The following is a 16,452-nucleotide window of genomic DNA, read 5'->3' as shown; positions in this document are numbered from 1 at the left end:
TTCTTGGAAATCAATTTGCATAAATGAAGGTTTCTTACATGAAGGTGCCTTACGATTGAACCTTCACTTAGTGAAAATATGTTACAGTTAATCAAAATTGCATGGTAGACTAAGGTTTGAACCAACTATTCCATTTAATTAACCGAACACATCTCACACAATGATTTCAACATCGGTCAATACATAGTATCTAGGGACACTATTATGGCCATGTGTTTGTGTCCTCTTTTAATGAGTGCTGTCAGAGCCAAGCCCTTAAGCTCCTAGAAGCAGCCACACTTCCACTCATATAGGTAGATCCCATCAAGAGTGTTCCCGTAATTATAACACTCTAACATATTTATGTTATAGGTCCATTAAAAGTACATTGCTCATCATTCCCTTATCATTACGGGTACCTAGCACTTTAATCTTAGGATGGATTTATTTATACTTTTAGGATGGATTTATTTATAGTGCTAACAGTTATATACTAATGATGTACTTTGTCTCATTGAACTCAAGACTTGACCTTATACTAAGCGCTAAGTCAAGTTCCCATTATGGGTGATTCTAATTAATGGGCTTGAGTCTCATCCCTTTTGAGGTCCTTTTAACTACATCTCTAGCAAGACTTTTTGTCAAAGGATCCGCCAAATTTTCACTTGACATCACATAATTAATAGTGATCACTTCATCAGAGATTAATTGTCGGATATAGTTATGTCTTAATCCAATGTGTCTAGACTTTCCATTATATACTTGGCTATATGCCTTTGCTAGAGTAGCCTCACTATCACAACGGATAGAAATAGGTGAAATTGGCTTAGGCCATAAAGGTACATCATAAAGCAAATTTCTTAACCATTCTGCTTCTTTAGATGCAGCGGCTAATGCAATAAATTCTGCTACCATGGTGGAATCAGTAATACATATTTGTTTCTTAGAACCCCAAAAAATTACTCCTCCACCAAGAATAAAGATCCATCCACTAGTAGATGTATGATCTTCCAAACTTGTAATCCAACTAGCATCCGAGTACCCTTCTAAAACATGAGGATATCCATTATATAACAATCCATAGTTAATATTTTTCTTTAAGTACCTAAGTACTCTATTCAAAGCTTGCCAATGCAAACTACTTGGATTACTTGTGTACCTACTCAATTTCCCAATGCCATATGCAATATCCAGTCTTGTACAAGTCATTATGTACATAAGACAACCAACTAGACTTACATATTTCAATTGATCAATTTTCCTACCAGTATTAAATACTAATTTTATTTGAGGATCCATTGGTGTAGATGCTGGTATACAATTTAAAAGATCAAACTTTTTAAGCACATTTTCAATGTAACGTGATTGTGATAAAGCTATAGTGCTTTCATCTCGGGTTATTTTAATCCCAAGAATAACATCTGCTACACCCATATCCTTTATAACAAAGTTGTTTGACAAGAATTTCTTTGTGTTTTCTATATGTTCCAAATCCGTGCAAAAAATGAGCATGTCATCTACATATAAGCAAATTATGACACCTTTTCCATTTTTAAATTTGCTATATATGCACTTATCGGATTCATTTATTTTATAGCCATTAGCTAAAACAACCTTGTCAAACTTTTGGTGCCATTGTTTTGGTGGTTATTTAAGTTCATATAAAGATTTAACAAGCTTACATACCTTATGCTTCTGTCCTGGAACAACAAATCCTTCCGGTTGTTCCATGTACATTTCATCTTCCAATTCACCATTTAAAAATGCAATTATAACATCTATATGGTGAACAACCAAATTATATATAGAGGTAAGTGATATTAAGAGTCTAATTGTAGCAATTCTTGCTACTGGAGCATAGGTATCAAAGTAATCAATACATTGTTTTTGTGTAAAACATTTGGCTACCAACATCGCTTTAAATTTATCAATGGTTCCATCGACTTTCATTTTCTTTTTGAAGATCCATTTACAACTTATTGGTTTGGAACCCGGTGGAAGATCAACTAAGATCCAAGTTTGATTTCCCATTATTGAATCCATTTCATCATTTATTGCTTCTTTCCAAAAAGCAGAGTCTTGAGATTTCATTGCCTCTTCAAATGTATAAGATTAGATTCTGTATTATAACAATAAGGTATCTTGTTGCATATACTTTCACATTTTCCTTCTACAAGAAACATAATAAAATCTGGTCCAAAATCTTTGACCTTTTTAATTCTTTTACTTCTTCTTAATTCTTGACAAGATTCATCATTATTATCAATTTGTTCTAATGGAATCTCATTCTCATTTGAAGAATGAATCAATTGTTGTGGTTGTAATTGTCTTGAAATTGAATTAAATCTATTTTCATAAAAAAATAACATCTCTTGATTCAATAATGGTATTAATTGGAATTGAATCATTTGGTTCAATTACCATGAACCTATATGCCTTGCTATTATGTGCATATCCTATAAATTTGCATTCAATTCCTCTTTCACCTAACTTTTTACGTTTAGGTGTTGTAACTTTGATAATAGCTCTACAACCCCAAACTTTCAAATAGTTAAGGTTTGGTTTCCTTTTCTTCCATTATTCATAGGGGGTTATTTTAGCTTCCTTATTAGAAACTCTATTCAATATATGGCAAGTTGTTAGAACAGTTTTTCCCCAAAAACCTTGTCCAAGACCTGAATATGATAACATTGAATTTACCATTTCAATCAAGACTCTAGTTTTCCTTTCAGCTACACCGTTTTGTTGTGATGTGTAAGGGACTGAAACTTGATGGACAATTCCAGTAGATTCTAAATAACTTGGATTATAGTATTCTCCACCTCTATCCGATCTTAAGCACTTGATAAATGATTCACACTGAAGATCAGATTTATAAACTTTAAATTTATCAAGCGTTTCATCTTTTGAATACAATAAATATACATAGCAATATTTTAAAAAATTATTAATAAAAGTAACAAAATATTTTTTTCCACCTAATATAGGAGTATTATGCATATCACATAAATCACTATGTATCAAATCAAGCAATCTTATTTTCCTTTTAACCTTAGGGAAAGAGTTTCTTGTAATTTTAGTCAACATACATGTATTGCATTTTTCAATATTATTATTAAAAATAGGAATTAAATCTAACTTATGCATGTCATTCAATTTTCTATAATTCAAATGACCTAATCTATAATGTCATAAACAAAAAGATTCAACCATATAAGCAGAATGATATTGAGTTTGAACATGCTCTCATACATATATACTTTCCCTTCAAAAATTCCTCCCTTAGACAAAATAAACTTATCTGCCTCAAAAACAAGTTTGAAACCAAACTTATTCAACAGACTTCCAGACACTAAATTCTTCCTAACTTCTGGTACATAAAGTACATCATTCAAGGTTAAAACTTTTCCAGAACTGAATTGTAGTTCAACAGATCCTTTGCATTTGACTGTTGCAGTGGAAGAATTTCTCAAGTACAAGACATTGTCATTTTCACATTGTGTGAACTTTGTGAACATGCTTTTGTCTTTGCATACATGTTTGATTGCTCCGGTTTCAATCCATCATGCATTATCATCTTGTGCCATATTAATTTTGTAATGGCCCAAATTTAAGGTTATCGGAACAGTGGTTTCGGGACCACAAATCCGATGAGAAAAATTTTATTTTTCTTATATTTTTATGGTCTATGATTTCACAAAATGATTTCATGAAAATTTCGTTCGAAAATTTTGACGTTTGGGCACTCAATTTAGTCAAAAGGACTAAATTGTAAAAAGTGAAAAAGTTGAGTTCTACATGTTAGAGGTGTCCAATTGTTATGAAACTTTAAATTTGAGGTCCTTATATGGTAATTAGTCCATAGGTAACTTGGTAGACAAAAATGGACATGAGATAAGTGAAATAGAAAATTTTTAAGTTAGGGGCAATTTGGTAATCTAGTAATAAAAATAATTAAAAGGGAAAAAGATGGAAAAATCATCATCTTCTTCATTAGGACGAAATCAGCAAGGGGGGAAGCCATAGATAGGGTTTTAAAGCTTCCAAGCTCCATAGTAAGTGATCCCAAGCCCCGTTTTTAATGTTCTTTACGTTTTGAGATCCCGGTAACTTAATTTAGCTTATTCTAGCAATAATTTAACCTAGGGTTTATATTTGGAAAAATACGCATAGGTGAAAAGTGTTTATTTTGATGTTTTATGATAGAATATGAAGCTATAAATTATGTTAAACAACTTTTGCTAGCCGATTTTAAGCGAAAACGAGTAAGTTGACATAATCGGTAAAAATACCTAATGTTCTTAAGTGCATGTTAGAGTGGGAATTTGATGTTGCTATAGAAGGGAAAAATGTTCAGCATGTCATAAAACATAATAATAAGGGATGAAGTTTAATTTCCGAGCCTTGGGGCAAAAATGTAATTATGCAAAAGTTTAGGGGTAAAATTATAATTTTGAAAAAGTTAGAGTCGAGGGCTGTTTTGATGAATGTGAGTATTAAATTAATTAAATTTGCTATTTTAGATCAAGAAGAACGAAACTCGAGGTTAGACAAAGGAAAGAGTAAAGTTGAAGACTAAGTTGGTGAATTTGACTATAGTTGGTACCGAGATAAGTTTACGGTAAATAAATGCAATATTTCAATAATTATTATTAATGCTGCTATTTTTCAGCAATTATGAATTTATTTTATGAATTTATTTGATGATGATCCAAGCATGAGATGATAGAGAATTAAAGTTAAAAAGCCCCGTTGATACATAAGGATGGTACTGGATATGAATGTCATGACATTTGGGTAAAGAGATCCCATGTAAGACCATGTCTGGGACATGGCATTGGCATCCTTGAGATCATGAGAGGTCCCATGTAAGACCATGTCTGGGACATGCCGTTGGCACCGAGATGAGAGGTCCCATATAAGACCATGTTTGGGACATGGCGTTGGCACCAAGATGAGAGGTCCCCTGTAAGACCATGTCTGGGACATGGCATGGGCACCGACATGAGAACATCCCATGTAAGACCATGTCTGGGACATGGCTTTGGCATGTTATGATCAGAAGATACCCGAGTATCCTTATTATTCCAATGTGGTTCAACGGGCTAGTAAACGAATCAGGTACATGAAAGTTCAGTTAAAGATAAGAAATGGCAAGCTCAGGTGAGTTATAGGAGTTAAGAATTTATTATATTAACATTTGATATTCAATGATGCAGCAAGAGAAGAGTAAGTTATGAACACAAGTATATTAAGTAATCAAGCAAGAGAACTAGTATGAGATTAACTAAAGAGTAAAATAGAGATATAGACACTTGAGTTTAATTATTTGTGTTAAATATTGTTATTTATTTGCTAGTAAACTTACTAAGCTTTATGCTTACGTCTTTTATTTCTCTTTCTCTTATAGTATTGTAAGGTTACTTCAAGGATCCTAAAGAAGTCGGAGATCGTCCACACTATCAAGAACAACTACTCGGTATTTTATGATGAAACATGTTTGGGTTATGGCATGTATAGGGATTTAGTTATTTTGTATGTTTGTAGTTATGATTTTGCTAAAGAATGGTGTGTAAGTATTTGATGATGTATGGTTATTAAAATGGTTAAGTATGAAGGTATTTGTTGTTATAAGAGTTTAGGTGATAAATTATGTATGGAAATCATGAAAAGCTAAAATTGTGCAAAGAAACAGAATTCAGGCAGCAACAGTGACGTGAATTTGAAAAATCACCTAGGATAGTATAAAATGAATTAGAGGGTGAATAATATATGGAATGAAAGCTTATTGAGTCTATTTTCATGTAAAAATAACTATGTAGCAAAAAGAGATTTATATTTTAAGATATGTGAATTTTAGTGAGACAAGGTCAGAACTATTTTTGGAGTCCCCTGTTCTGAGTTTAGAAAATCATTAAAAATTGTATAAAAATGTTTATGAGTTATAGTTTATATGTCTAGATTCCTTATTGAGTATATTTTCTGTAGAAACAAGTAAGAACTTCATATGAAAATTCTACAGTGAGAAAACTTATTTTTAGTAATAAGAGGTCAGGACTGTCAGGTGGTGAAACAGGGGAGACGTTAACTAATAAACTGTACAAATTGGCTGAAGAAAAAATTAAAAAAATTTTATGATAAGTAGAAATATGAGTCTAGTTTTAGGAAAAATTTACGGAATTAAATTTCGAGTTCCGTAGCTCAAGTTATACTTAATTTAGTAACTGCTGCGCGATTGGACAGCTTTGCTGTAAATAATGAAATTAATTTGCAAAGTAAATTTTTATGCTCCGAATTAGTAAAATAAGTTAAGTAATGCCTCGTGCTCGACTCTGGAAACGGTTTCGGGTACGGGGTGTTACAAATTTCAGATATCATTGCAACGAACTTTTTGTTATTATCAGCCTTAGAAGATGATTTCTTCTTTAAAAATCGACATTCATTCTTGAAATGTCCTAGCTTACCACAATGATAGCATGAGCCCTTTTGTTTCTTTTTGAACTTAGGTGCTCTATCAATTTGTTTGAACTTTCTCTTAAATGGTTTAGTAGTCTATACTTCCTCTGTAACATGCACTTTGGCATTTTCAGAATTTAGGTTCTGATCTTGCTTTCGATATTCTTCTTCAATACGAAGATGATTTTCCAAAGCCTTAAAAGATATTTCCTCTTTCTTATATTTTAGACTTCTTTTAAAGTCTTTCCAAAATGGAGGAAGTTTGTTTATTATGGAGGATACAACAATCATTTCATCCATTTTTATATCATATTGTTTAAATTGATTCAACATCTTTTCAATATCACGAAATTGTTCCATAACAGAATGATCATAAACCATTTGATAATTATTGAAACGACTGACAATAAATTTCTTACTTGTAGCATCGTCGGTCATGTATCTTGTCTCCAATTTGTCCCATAATTCTTTAGTGGTGACCTCGTTTGGTAGGTGTCGAACAAACCATCAGATAAATCATTCAGTATGTGGCCTATGTGTAACACCCCTAACCCCTATCTGTCACCGGATTGGGGTTGCAAAGCATTACTTAATATTAAGCTTATTTAAAAAATAAATAACAAATAAGATAATTTAATTCAATTATCCAAACTAATTAAACGAACAAAAATAAAATAAAATAAAATAAAATAATGTACATTTTAAAATTTCTAAATTCAATAGCCTAAACAATTTAACTTTTCATAATTTCATAGTCTCCATAATTTTTTTTTACATAAACAAACTCAGTCATTGTACATAAATTACTTAATCAATAACACTTTATGTTAATGTAACCAAGCCTATTTCAATTAAATGCTATAACTAAATATGCTATATAATTAAGTCATATAATTAACGAATTTAATGACTCACCTATTCGAAAAAAAAAGAAAAAAAATACAAACACATAATAGCCAATTTGATACTTACCTATAAAGCCGATTATAAATGCATATAATTTGAATTTATGTTTAGCCAAATATAATTTGGTCATTAATTACACATATGTTATATATATAAAACAAGCTATAGTCTAATTCTTAATTAACTAAAATATGCACATATACAAGAAAAGAAACTTATGCCATAGCCAAACTTATAATTTACCAAAACCAAATTATACAATAAAAGTACCTTATACGTACTAATGTCGATTCACACATATATCTCTTTTAACAACATCCAAAATATTTTAACAGGTGTTTGGTAATTAGCTCATCTTGTAACCAAATCAACTCACTCCCAAATGTAAAACAAATATACATGTTCTAATTTTACAACCGAATTACATATGTCCTATTATATGTATATAAATTATCACTATTACATTATACGCCCAAAACAAACATATTCTTACTAATCAAATTATCTATCAAAAACCAATGTTTAAACAACAAATCATATACCGGTTTAAATGCATATAACCGAATTAACCATTTTCATGCATTCATAAATGCTCAAACATAATTCACTTCCCAATTCCACATTCCATTTCATTACCACATTAATCTAAGATGCAAAACAAATATCACTTTTATAACTCTCGGTAATCTCATTAACCTCTCAAACAAAATAAACAACCACAAACATGTACATAGGCATTAACATTTTTAAATATACATCTCAATGAATTATACAAACCCTTTAAAATTTTATAATCACACCTCAAACCAAATCAATATACAACTGAACAGTTAACATTCTTTTACTCTCCAACATTTACAAATATACTTCTATTTATAGATCATATCATATATTCATTTTGATGCCAACCAAATAAACCACACATAATATTCGCATGTAAAATACTATCCATAAAACTAACTATTATCAAGTCATGTATAATTCATAATTCAATCCAAAACCAAACATAACAAGATGTTAAGCCATTTTTGCATGGCTTTAATATATGCATCTTCGAATTAAACAACCTTCAAAGCTAGTCTATACATGCCATAGTTTCAAAAAAAAATTCAGTTTAAAATATCATAGTTATTTGATAGTGTGATGAGATTTTCTAACGAACCTTCGAGCTTGTAACAACCTCAAAATCTATAAAAACAAAAGCAACCAAAACAAATACACCGTAAGCTATTTAAAGCTTAGTAAGTCATAAGCTTAAGAATATTTATTATTTATAACATATAACATTTAACTAATATAACCTACATTATATACCATATATAAAGACATCATCCATTATAATTCCATACCTTGATTTCAAACTCAAGCTATATAATCGAAAATAAACTTTTATATATATATAATTATAACCATTCCATTGAACAATATTTAATTCAACAAGGGTCGAATCAACAACTTATATACATATATATGAGTTTAGTTAATTCAAATGCCATTTTCACATACTTTCCATAATTATAAATAACAACTTAACCTATTTGTAAACATACATTTAACAAACACATACCTGAATATGCAATTCAATTTCATATCCGATCTTCATTTATTATTGCCCGTTGAACCATTCGAAATTAAATAGGATACTCGAATAATCAAGAGATTTATACAACGCCAACGTCCCAAACGTGGTCTTACATGTAATCACTGATCGATGTCACTGTCCCGAACATGTCTTACACGAAAACACAAGTCGATGCCAATGTCCCAGACGTGGTCTTACACGAAAACATTTATCAGAAAAATCTCATGCATTTCTAGGGTTCGTACAGGCTTGTAGATGTTAAATACTATTTGAATCAAACTCAATTACTTACCTATTTTAACAAATACATTCGACCAAGACTAACATTATCTTTAATAATTCCATTTATCACATATATATACTATATACCAATTGAATTTAACAGAATTTAAATGCTTATCGACTTACCTTGGATATCGACGGACACGATCGACTACTCGACTACTTTCGTTTTCCCTTGATCCAATTCCATTTTCTTCGTTTCTTGATCTAAACATATTAAAATTTAGCCCTTTTATTCATTAATTCATTAAATTTAATCCAAAAACATATAAATGGGTAAATTACCATTTTACCCCTGATATTTTACACTTTTTGCAATGTAGTCCCTATTACATAAAACACAAAATACACAAAATTCACACATAACATGCTTAGGCCGAGTTTTACCCTATTCCATACAAGTCCATATTTTTCATTTATTTAGCATTTTAGTCCATCAAAAATTTATTTTCACAATTTAACCCTAATTCACCAAAAATTCAAAGACAAAACATATTAATCTTTCACATATCTTTAATATTTCACAATCAAACAACAAAAATCACAAGCTATCATCAATGGCAAAACACAAAATCATCATAAATTTCAAAAATTAAAACATGGGCTTTGAAGATAACTTAGCAACGATCTCAAAAACGTAAAAATTATCAAAAACCAAAAAAATTACATACCTTAATTGAGCAAGACAAAGGCCGAATGTAGCTTTTCTTTTCTTTTATTTTCCTTAGCTAATTTCAGCTACTAAAGATGAACATGCATGTGATGTTTTTATTTTATGTTTTATTATATTATCATAATTAATATAATTACCAAAATAACCTTTATAATTCAATATACACATTTTATATACAAGATACATAACCGTCCATCAATATAACTCATGGTATAATTACAACATAAACACCTACCACTAAAAGAACAAATCAATTTAGCACTTTAACAATTAGTTAGCAACTTTTACTATTTACATGATTAAATCCTTTTTCTTTAATTGGTCACTTAAACGATAAAATTAAGACACGAAAATTTCACACAATCAAATTTACACATAATAAACACATAAAATAATATTAAAATATTTTTTTTGACTCAGATTTGTGGTCCCAAAACCACTATGTCCGATTAGGGTCGAAATCAGGCTGTTACACCATGCACATATAATCAGCATTGTCCCATTTTTGCCTTTCTCGTGTTGCAGCAACAGATTCATTTTCAATCTCTTTAGGTCTTGGAGTATCCAAAACATAGGCAATATTCAAAGTTAATAATAAGAAGTGCATCTTTTTTTGCCATCGTCAGAAATTGCCACCATCAAACCGATCAAGTTTGACAAAGTTGGAAGTCAAATCCCTTAGTGTTCCACTTTCATATGTTGTGGTAGTCATCATGAAATATAACCTTAAAATTATTAGTACAAATTTTCGATGAGAAAAATCTCGAACACATGAATGGAACTTGAACAGAAAAAGAAGAAATAGGACAAGGCTCCAAGGCGTGTATCAAGCCACTATCTTTAAGGTTATATTTGCCCCAACCTATCTTCGGGGTGCAAATGAGTTTCAAGCAAATTAACCTCGAGGATACAATGAAGCTAGTGACTATTTGCGTTTTGCACTGACGAGAATAGTCTGCTAAGCACTAAGCAATGTATAACAAGAAACTCAATTTCTACAAGGAATTTCTACAGTAACTCTTTATAGAACAATCTAATAATATTAGAAAATGAGGAATGATAGAAAGAACTTTTAGAACTTGTTGGTGTGATTTCAAAATGAAATCTCATTCTTATTTATAAGAATTTTTATGTCTCTTCATTAGAGACATCTTTCAATAGGAGTCTTTATGAATAAAATAATAAGTATCATTTAATTTTATAACTATTCAAGAAATATTGTTTGAATAGTTATAATTCTTTTTCAAAAATCAAATGATATAACTTTTGAACAACGACCAAAAGATTTATCTTTTGATTAATTACACTCATTCATTTATAGTTATTGGAATACTATAAATATTTGAAAATATTCCAACAGTGGGTCTAATCATGTTCCACTTCTTATGCGGAAAAATAACTTTCTAGTCAGGCAGCTATTGGACCTATTTGGATCTAGCTAAGTCCCATGTGCTATACATGCATTGAGAAGGCTCGACATTTGAGTGAGATTAATTAAAGAGGCTTCATGTGTTGACCATACTATGTGGTAATGAAAGTCAATGTAAACGAGATATTATGATGCGTAAGACAACATTGAATACTGTAAGCAAGTCCCTTTTGCTCTTTAGTGAAGTATGTATAACATTTTTTGGTGAAAAAGAGAACAAACTTTTTTACCTACTAGATTAAAGTTCAATACATAACATGTCTATGGGCATCATCCAACAGTAAACAATTTAAACAACTAGGTGGATTAGAACACACATAAAGTAAATTATTAAAAGAGACTACATCCAGAGAAGAGGGAGGCTGGAAATTACTCTCCAATTGCCAAAGCATCCACATATTTGTTCCTTTCACGAAAGACGTGCAACATAGAGCTAGAAATTAGAACGGAAGAGCGTCTTGCACTCATCAATCAAAGGAGACAATAGAAAATTAGGATTAGATGTGGCTTTCATAAAATGAAGTATAGACGTAGAATCAACTTCAATTTCAAGATTCTCTATGTTAATCTATCGAGCTAAGACAAGGACATCTCTAAGTGCCCAAAGCTCGACTTCTACATTAATTACTTTAGGGATATGTCAAAATGAACCAATCAACCAATTACTTGATGATCATGAATAATAACACCTACACTCGCTTTATCCGAGTTACCTATAGTTATAAGAATATTTATAACTTTGATATATTTGTAGCTTTTTTCCATAATATTTTGACTAATGTTTTGTAAAAGATTATTTCAACCTTTTTTTTTTTTGCATTTGATTCATAAAAAAAATTAGTCAATAATTGTATTCTTTAAACAAATGATTTTATTTAGGACAACACTAAGAGGGCCAAGCAGGGTCCCCCCAAATGGTAAAAAATTTTAATCTTTTTAAATTTTTTAAAATTTTAAAATAATATCATTGTTAAATTACACTTTGATCTTCTTAAAATGATAAAATTTCTCTATAAATCCTTTAAAAATTATAAAATAATATATTAATATAGTGATAAAATTATATTTTAACTTTCTTTAAAAAATATAATTAAATCTTAACCCCATAAAATAAATTTTTTACTTCATCCTTGATTTTATTTCTGATCAACACGGAAACGGTTTTAAATTAAATGTTGTGGTTCAAAAATTCAACTACGAAATATCGAGCATGTATTTAGTTGTTGTCTCAAATGAGTCTTAAACGAGAGATTTGAGAATTTTATCGAATATACATATGTTAGGTTAAACAAATGTGGTTTAAAATCATTTTAATAACTTAACTAATGTTACTTTAGTTTGGGCGGTTATATTGTACTACTTTAGTCTTGTTTTGCAATAGAATATATATATATATTATATTTAAAGTTTGAAATTATTCCCTTCAATAATATTGATTTCAAATGTCGAATTCAAGTCTCTCTTTTAAAATTACAATATGTTCACTTATTGAATAATTGATTTTTATTTCACAACTTATAATAATATTACTTTTTTTATAATTTCAATCTCTATTAAATATATATAATATATAAATAGTTGGTATTTAAAACATTTGTGTGTATAAGCTTACACACTACCTATCAATTAAGAAAATGAGGGTAAATTACATCAACAATCACTCAATTTTGAGGTAGCTAACAAAACAGTCACTCTTGTTTCAATTCAGTCACTCAACTTTCGAAAAATGACAAAACAATCACTAACGTTATAGAAAAAATACAAATTAGCCACACATTAACTTTTTCCGTCACTGGCTTAACGAGACCGCTGACGTGGCCAATTAACTAGTTTATGTGGCCAGTTAACTTGCCACGTTGGACGAGGCAAAGTTGAGTGATTTTTTTTATCATTTCTTTTCTATTTTTTAATAAATTACCCAATATTTTTATTTTTTGCGTAAATAACCCAATATGTTTATGTTTTTTTCTTCTCCACCCCATTAATCTTTGTTTTCAAATATGGTAATCTGCTTCTTCTTCTTCTTCACTAACACGGATATGCTCAGCTTAAAAAAAAAAGATGCAGTTTCTATTTTCCATTTTCCACGAAAGAGAGATGATGGTCAACATTAAACATCATCATCATCCATTAACTATTGTGGGTTTAAACCTATCACATGGGTATAATCAACAAGATCCATTAACTGACAAATGAGTTTCCATTTCAATACAACCATATGTACCCAACAAAACACTCACAATTAGATACTTACCAAACATCACCATGGTAGTAAACGGATAAAAAAGTTTTAAGACAAAAGGTAATAAAAAAAACAAAAACCTCATAAAGAAAAATAAAATGGAAACAACAACAATCGCACTATTTTATCCCTAAAAAGATGGTGCATTTGGCTGGATACGGCGAAGAAAAGCTTTCAACCGTTCTCGTCACCGGAACTGTTCTTTGTGAAGCTTGCCTCACTGCTGTCGCCACAATCCACGACCTTTTTTTTTCTTTTCTCGATTCCTAACTCAATCACGATTCTCAAATTTCTCTTCTTCTTCTTCTTCTTCTTCTTCTTCTTCTTCTTCTTCTTCTTCTTCTTCTTCTTCTTCTTCTCCTCTAATTCTTCTTTTTCTTTTATTGCCCAGCCCAGTTAAGGTTTTAAATTGGGGCCATTTACATAGTAGGATGTCATGTCACTTTTTCATTACGTCTGTCACGGAAAATGGTTAAAAGAACTGTTTTGTTATTTTTTAAAAGTTGAGTGACTGAATTAAAACCAAAGTGACTATTTTGCTAGCTACCCCAAAGTTGAGTTGTTGTTGATGTAATTTACCCTAAAATGAGTACAACATTTAAGATTTTCTCTTGAATAAAAACTAAACTTAATTTTCACCAAGATAATATATACAATTTTTAAGTTCTATTATCTATATTATTAAACTTTTTATGGAGGAATAAAATAGTTTACCGAAAGTATTAGGTGCAATGGTAAAATACATTGTACTCTTCAGGAGAGAACAAAATTCGACAATTGAAAACGACATTATTAGAATGAACAACGATGAAACCCGAACATAAACTATAAAATCAACATGAAAAGTATAAAAAATAAATAAATAAAATTAATAGAAAATTACAATTAACTTTCTCTGCCTTTACTTCCAAATTGACTCCACCTTCACTGTTTACTATTAAAATTTGTATCACATTAATCCTAATAAAAAGTATAAGGAAGAAAGAACTTTATCTCGAAAATTTGAAAATTTTCTTGTTCTTCTAAGTTATTTTACATTTTCTTTTAATGTATTTAAAAAGAAAAAAAGGATGGTGAAAATCTCATCCATTCTAATAAAGAAATGATGTTATTTCTTTATTTATATGCAATTAAACAGTTTCTATGTGTTGACACCATTTTTTGGATGGAGAAACGGGGTCGACTTGGGTTTTGAAAAATGAAACGGGAGTCGCCACCAATCCCTTTTTTATGAGGTGTGATTGGATCACCTCGAAATGTGGTTGTTTTTAATAAACGGTTTTAATTTTATTAAAACAATGATTTTGGTTCACGAAATCTAGAAAAACGGGTTCGAGAGTCGATTACGTACGAGGAAGGATTAGCACCCTCGTAACGCCCAGAAATTGGTACCTAGTTGATTAGTCAATGTCTTAATGTCGAAAATTGGAAAATTTAAAAATTTAAAATACGATCCTTTGTCTTAAAATGACTTGTATAAAATAGGTTGCTTATATTAAAAAACTCCTATGATAAAAATTAAAAAAAGGATATTCAATTATTCGATTCAGATGAGGAAATCGCAACCCAATACGTTAGAGCACCATTTCTCAACATTCCGAATATTGAATATTGCCTTGGTTGTTTTTAAGAAAATCCTCATCTCTAAAAAACAACGTGTCACATCCAATGCGTTAGGACACGACATATTGAATTCCCAATAATGAGCTTTTATTTATTTATTTTTTTAAAAAATAACCTCGATTATTTAGATTCAACAAAAAAAATCGGAACGCAATACGTTAGGGCTCGATTCTCTCGAAGATCCCAAATACCGAGTGTTGCTTTTATTTTGAAATTTTTGTTCTTGATAAATTCGAGTAAAATGGATGTAAAATAATGATAATGATGTCAATGTAAATAAAATGATACAAGCAAAACAATAAATAATAAAAACAATCATACGGGCAAGGTAACAAATAATTAGGAACTAAAGTAAGAAAACAAACAATAATAAACATGCAAATAAATGAGCAAAATTAACAACATGATGCAAATATAAAAATATATAAACACACACATATATATATATAAATAAAACAATGAGAATATGAAGAACATGTGTATGTGTACATATTTCGGAATTATTGTACATTAAAAATTATGTAAGTGTATGTACATACATATATACATATATAATAATCATTAAATATATAAAAGTATATATATGTAAGTATATATTAGTCATAAAATGTAAAGAATATATACAAGGTATATTTGAAAGTATAAAGTATATGTAAGTGTATATATAGATATATAGATACTTTTATAAATTATAAAATAGATAAAATATGAGTATTTATATGTATTAAATAAATTATATAAGATATATATATGCACTTATATAATAATAATGATAATATAATAGGAAATGTAGAAACAATAATAATAACATTAATAATAATAGCAATAAAAACAATGAACTAAATAATAATAATAAAAAAAGGGACTAAGTCGAAATGAAAACAAAATACTGGGCTAGATTGCAAAAATAAAAAAACTAAAAGGACCAAATTGTGACCTGCACTGAAAGAGGGGGACCAAAATAGTAAATAAACCGAAGCCATCAAAACGCGGCGTAGCAATAGACTAAATTGAAGCAAAAATAAAACTTTGTGGCCAAATTAAAAATAAAAGGAAATAGCGAAATAGGACCAAATTGAAGCACGCCACAAATTGGAGGGACTGCGCGCGTAAATAGCCCAAAGATTAAAAACACGCGGATCCTTCGGGTCGGATCGGGTCGACGCGCGGATCCCCCTTACCCAAAACGGCGCCGTTTTAAAATTAATATAAATACTAGAAAAACCTAAAAAAAAAAGGTTTAAAAACCATTTTTCTTAAAAAAACACAAAGAGAAGCTC

General features: G+C 29.9%; 1 long non-coding RNA gene across 1 annotated transcript; it reads right to left on the bottom strand.

The window, feature by feature from the left end:
* Window positions 1-8,292: 8,292 nt before the first annotated feature.
* On the bottom strand, window positions 8,293-9,952 carry LOC121221166 (uncharacterized). Its single transcript, XR_005918636.1, has 3 exons — window positions 9,877-9,952; window positions 9,332-9,412; window positions 8,293-8,529 (listed from the first exon to the last, which is right to left on the bottom strand). It is a non-coding gene; the product is annotated as an uncharacterized lncRNA (long non-coding RNA).
* Between the last annotated feature and the right edge of the window lie 6,500 nt (window positions 9,953-16,452).

Source organism: Gossypium hirsutum, chromosome D09, assembly GCF_007990345.1.
Source record: "Gossypium hirsutum isolate 1008001.06 chromosome D09, Gossypium_hirsutum_v2.1, whole genome shotgun sequence".
Taxonomy (NCBI): Eukaryota; Viridiplantae; Streptophyta; class Magnoliopsida; order Malvales; family Malvaceae; genus Gossypium; species Gossypium hirsutum.
This window is presented reverse-complemented; position numbering and strand designations above follow the sequence as displayed.